Raw genomic sequence first — 6,003 nt, 5'->3', positions numbered from 1 at the left:
TAGAAAATAAAAGTTTCAGAATTCTTAATTTGGATTCCAGGAATCATTGCAATGCTAGTCTAAGACTCCGGTCCAGGAATTAGACATGGCTTCTCAGCCAGCCAAGCTTTCAGAGAAAGCTTCGGTCCAAAACACTAGACATGGCCAATGGCCAGCCAAGCCTTAGCAGATCATTGCTCCAATAGCAAGATTGATAGAGATCAACAAGCTCTTGTGATGATCAGTTGAAACCTCGGTCCAATAAGATTAGACATGGCTTCTCAGCCAGCCAGATTTCAACAGATCATCATGAAACACTAGAATTCATTTTTAAGAACTCTGAAAAAAAAATACCTAATCTAAGCAACAAGATGAACCGTCAGTTGTCCATACACAAAACAATCCCCGGCAACGGCGCCAAAAACTTGGTGCTGTTGCCGGATTTTGGCACTGATGTTACCGGACCAAAGCTTGCTCAAAACTCGAACAATCCCCGGCAACGGCGCCAAAAACTTGGTGCGCAAAATTGTGATCACTACTTTTCACAACTCAAATAATCCCTAGTAATGGCCCCAAGAACTCGGTGCTCAATACTATGGCATTACACAACTTCGCACAACTAACCAGCAAGTGCACTGGGTCGTCCAAGTAATAAACCTTACGCGAGTAAGGGTCGATCCCACGGAGATTGTTGGTATGAAGCAAGCTATGGTCACCTTGTAAATCTTAGTCAGGCAGACTCAAATGGGTATAGTGATATACGAATAAAGCATAAAGATAAAGATAGAGGTACTTATGTAATTCATTGGTAGGAACTTCAGATAAGCATATGAAGATGCCTTCCCTTCCGTCTCTCTGCTTTCCTACTGTCTTCATCCAATCCTTCTTACTCCTTTCCATGGCAAGCTTATGCAAGGGTTTCACCGTTGTCAGTGGCTACCTCCCATCCTCTCAGTGAAAATGTTCCTATGCTCTGTCACAGCATATGGCTAATCAGCTGTCGGTTCTCGGTCAGGCCGGAATAGAATCCAGTGATTCTTTTGCGTCTGTCACTAACGCCCCGCCTGCTAGGAGTTTGAAGCACGTCACAGTCATTCAATCATTGAATCCTACTCAGAATACCACAGACAAGGTTAGACCTTCCGGATTCTCTTGAATGCCGCCATCAGTTCTCGCCTATACCACGAAGACTCTGATCTCACGGAATGGCTGGCTCGTTTGTCAGGCGAGCACTCGGTTGTCAGGCGATCAACCATGCATCGTGTATCAGGAATCCAAGAGATATTCACTAGAGCCTTGATTGCTTGTAGAACAAAAGTGGTTGTCAGTCACCTTGTTCATAGGTGAGAATGATGATGAGTGTCACGGATCATCACATTCATCAAGTTGAAGAACAAGTGATATCTTGGACAAAGAACAAGCGGAATTGAATAGAAGAACAATAGTAATTGCATTAATACTCGAGGTACAGCAGAGCTCCACACCTTAATCTATGGTATGTAGAAACTCCACCGTTGAAAGTACATAAGAACAAGGTCTAGGCATGGCCGAATGGCCAGCCTCCCAAAGTGAGTTCAATCATAAAAACATGATCAAAAGCTCTCTAATACAATAGCAAAAGGTCCTACTTATAGAAAACTAGTAGCCTAGGGTGTACAGAGATGAGTAAATGACATAAAAATCCACTTCCGGGCCCACTTGGTGTGTGCTTGGGCTGAGCAATGAAGCAATTTCGTGTAGAGACTCTTCTTGGAGTTAAACGCCAGCTTTTATGCCAGTTTGGGCGTTTAACTCCCATTTAGGTGCCAGTTCCGGCGTTTAACGCTGGAATTTCTGAGGGTGACTTTGAACGCCGGTTTGGGCCATCAAATCTTGGGCAAAGTATGGACTATCATATATTGCTGGAAAGCCCAGGATGTCTACTTTCCAAAGCCGTTGAGAGCGCGCCAATTGGGCTTCTGTAGCTCCAGAAAATCCACTTTGAGTGCAGGGAGGTCAGAATCCAACAGCATCTGCAGTCCTTATCAGTCTCTGGATCAGATTTTTGCTCAGGTCCCTCAATTTCAGCCAGAAAATACCTGAAATCACAGAAAAACACACAAACTCATAGTAAAGTCCAGAAAAGTGAATTTTAACTAAAAACTAATAAAAATATACTAAAAACTAACTAGATCATACTAAAACCAATGCCAAAAAGGGTACAAATTATCCGCTCATCATTCTTGAACACCGATCTTCATACTCTCGAATGCCTTGAGAGACTCCTCTTCTCGAAGCATCATCCAAGTAGCATACAACAACTTTCAACTTAACGCATCCGCCACTATATTCGCTTTCCTCGGATGGTAATTCAACTCAAAGTCGTATTTGCCACATATTAAGCTCCTTCTGATCAAAGAGGTATTTCAAGCTCTTGTGATAAGAGAAACTTTGGAACTTAAGCCCACAGAGGTAATGTCTCCACACCTTTAGCGCAAACACAACCGCAGCAAGCTCCAAATCGTGCGTAGGGTAATTAACTTCATGAGGTCTCAACTACCGTGAGGCATATGCCACCACATTACGATGTTACATCAGCACGCACCCTAGACCCTTTAGTGAGGCATCACAATGCACATCAAATGATTCATTTGGCTAAAGTAACTCCAACATAGGCGCGGTGGTTAACTTTTGCTTCAACGCTTGAAAGCTCTCCTTACACTCAAAAATCCAAACAAATAGCACATCCTTGTGGGTTAACCATGTCATTGGCAAGGCTATTTGTGAAAAACCTTTGACGAATCTCCGGTAGTAGCCAGATAAGCCCAGAAAACTCCTTATCTCAGTTACTGAGGTTGGTCGCCCCTAATCCATTACCGCCTCAACCTTAGATGGGTCCACTGCTATCCCCTGTTTACCGACTACACGGCCCAAAAACTTCACCTCGTCTTTCCAGAATTCATATTTGGACAGTTTCGCATAGAGTTTCCTTTTCTTTTAGTATCTGCAACACGGTCCTCAGGTGTTCCGCATGTTCTTCTACAGTCTTAGAATAAATTAGTATATCGTCAATAAAGACGACAACGAACTTATCCAATAATGGGTGGAAGATTCTGTTCATATAATCCATGAACATCGCATGGGCATTCGTTAGCCCAAAAGACATTACAGTGTACTCATAATGACCGTAACGAGTCTTGAAAGCGGTCTTAGGGATATCTTCATCTCTTACCCTTATCCAGTGATAGCCGGATCGCATATCAATCTTAGAGAAAGCTCCGCCTCCTTGTAACTGATCCATGAGATCGTGAATCTGCGGCAGTGGGTATTTATTCTTTATTGTGACCTTTTTCAATTGCCTATAATCTACACAGAGGTGCATAGTTCCGTCTTTCTTCTTTACCAGTAATACCGGTGCTCTCCACGGAGAAACACTAGGGTGGATAAAGCGTTTACTCATTAAGTCAGCCTTGAGTTCGGCCATTTTTAAAGGCGAGATTTTGTAAGGGGGAAATCGAAATTGGCCCCATTCCCGGTACCAATTCAATTGCAAATTCAACCTCTCAGCTAGGATGGAATTCCTCAATGTCATCCGGAAATACCTAAGAAAATTCGCAAACAACTGGAATTTTCTTTAAACTTTGTTCATCACCCGACACACTCGCAGCTAACAGCATAACACCCTGACACTCCTATCCCGAACAGTTTACTACCACGTAGTTTAAATAACAACCATTCACTACAACTGGTCCTTCCGAACCCTCAGGCATGAAATATAATGATTTTTCAAAACAGTTCAACAAGACATGATTCTTAGACAACTAGTCCAACCCCAAGATAAGATCAAGACCGATCATCGGCAAGCAAATCAAATCATAAACAAAATCACGTTGTTTAACCCTAAATGAAACTTGTGGACATCCTAATCTAGTCACCATGGCCTCATGGGTGGCATTATACTCCTTAAAATCATAGCCCAAAACCACAATCTTCAATCCTAACTCACTAGCTTTTTCGAATGCAATGAATGAATGTGTTGCTCCCGAATCAAATAAAGAATTTAAAATTTGACGAGCCATTTCACATTTACTTTGGATAAGTGTATCGAACACCGCAACACCTACAATTGAGGTGGTGAACACCCAACTAGGCTGCTATGCTCTCTCGGCACCCTGCTTATGCTTCTCCAGAAAGTTTGAAGCTTTATGCACCGTCTTACCACAAGAATAGCACAAGCCCCATCCGGCCTTGCACGGGACTCTCGGATGGTGACTGCTGCGCCTAGCACAAGCTTGCACATTCTGAGGCTGCTTCCCAGATCTTTTCCCCTGGGAGTTGTTGTTAGGCCTCCTGAAATTATTCTGACCTTGAGTCTACCGTGGTGCAAAGCCTCCCCGCTTGAAAGTCTGACACCTAGGAGAAAAGTTCCCTCCTCAGTTCTATTGAAAAGGTCCCTTATGACTTCCTTTCTCTGCAGCCGCCTTTTTCATACACTCTTCAGTAACCCTACTCTTATTCACTAACTCTGAGAAAGTTCTAATCTCAATTGGTCCCACTAAACTAAAGATATCGCTCGAGAGCCCTCCTTCATACTTAATGCACTTCCATTCCTTGATGTCTCCCGGAGCTCCCTGACACATGTGGGAAAACCTGAATAGCTCCTCAAACTTGTCGATATACTCAAATACAGACATAGCACCCTGCTTCAGCTGTAGTAACTCAAGTTCTTTGGCCATCCTGGAAAAATTTGGAAAGTAACTTTTATAAAATTCTACCTAGAAGGCATCCCAGATGATAGGGTCATCACCCTGCTGCAGGAGACGTCAGATTCTTTGCCACCAATGCGATGCTTAGTCGGCATAAGGTCCCAAAAAGGCCATAGGGTGGAGTTTGGCAGAGTTAGTCAGCACAATCCCTCAAGTGTGTGAACACCGAATCTTCCTAGAAGAAGGCGCTAAACCTATTTGGCAACCCCAAACGCGCTTGAATTCCACTATTTTAGAGGTCGTGAAGAAGGAAGTGACTCGGCTATTAGAGGCGGACATTATCTATCCAATTTCGGATAGCGAATAGGTAAGCCCCGTACAAGTTGTTCCAAAGAAGTCCGGTGTTACTACAATCAAGAATGGAAGTGGGAAGCTAGTAGCTACAAGGGTGCAAAACTCATGGAGGGTGTGTATTGATTATAGATGTCTGAACATGGCCACTAGGAAGGATCACTTCCCATTGTTGTTCATCGATCAAATGCTTGATCGACTGTCTGGTAAATCTCATTACTGTTTCTTAGATGGCTATTCTGGGTATTTTCAAATCCACATTGCTCCGGAAGATTAGGAGAAAACTACATTCACATGCCCCTTCAGAACGTATGCCTATAAGAGGATGCCTTTTGGCTTGTGCAACGCACCGGCTACGTTCCAAAGGTGTATGATGAGTATATTTGTTGATCTTCTTGAGCATTACATGGAAGTGTTCATGGATGATTTTAGTGTGTGTGGAGATTCCTTTGACCTTTGTTTGGACAACCTTGTAAAAGTGTTAGAGAGGTGTACTAAATCAAACCTTGTTCTTAATTTTGAGAAATGTCATTTTATGGTTAGACAAGGTATTGTTTTAGGACACATTGTCTCTAATAATGGAATTTCTATGGATCCAACAAAGGTTAATGTTATTTCTAGTTTGTCTTACCCCTCTTCGGTAAGGGAAGTCCGTGCATTCCTTGGTCATGCAAGTTTTTACCGGCGATTTATTAAGGACTTTAGTAAGGTGGCATTACCTCTCTCTCGGTTGTTGCAAAAGGATGTTGAATTTGATTTGAGTGAAGAGTGCATGGAGGTATTTGACAAGCTCAAAATTGCTTTGACCCAAGCTCTCATTGTACCGGACTGGAGTAGGCTCAGCGCGAAGGTAAAAACCCTTATGTCATTGCCTACACCTCTAAAACTTTGGATGGAGCCCAATCCAATTATACTACCACTGAGAAGGAATTGTTAGCCATTGTCTTTGCTTTGGATAAATTATGGGCTTATTTACTTGGATCAAAGG

The sequence above is a fragment of the Arachis stenosperma genome, chromosome 7, assembly GCF_014773155.1.
Source record: "Arachis stenosperma cultivar V10309 chromosome 7, arast.V10309.gnm1.PFL2, whole genome shotgun sequence".
NCBI classification, from domain to species: domain Eukaryota; kingdom Viridiplantae; phylum Streptophyta; class Magnoliopsida; order Fabales; family Fabaceae; genus Arachis; species Arachis stenosperma.
Note: the sequence above shows the minus strand (reverse complement) of the source record.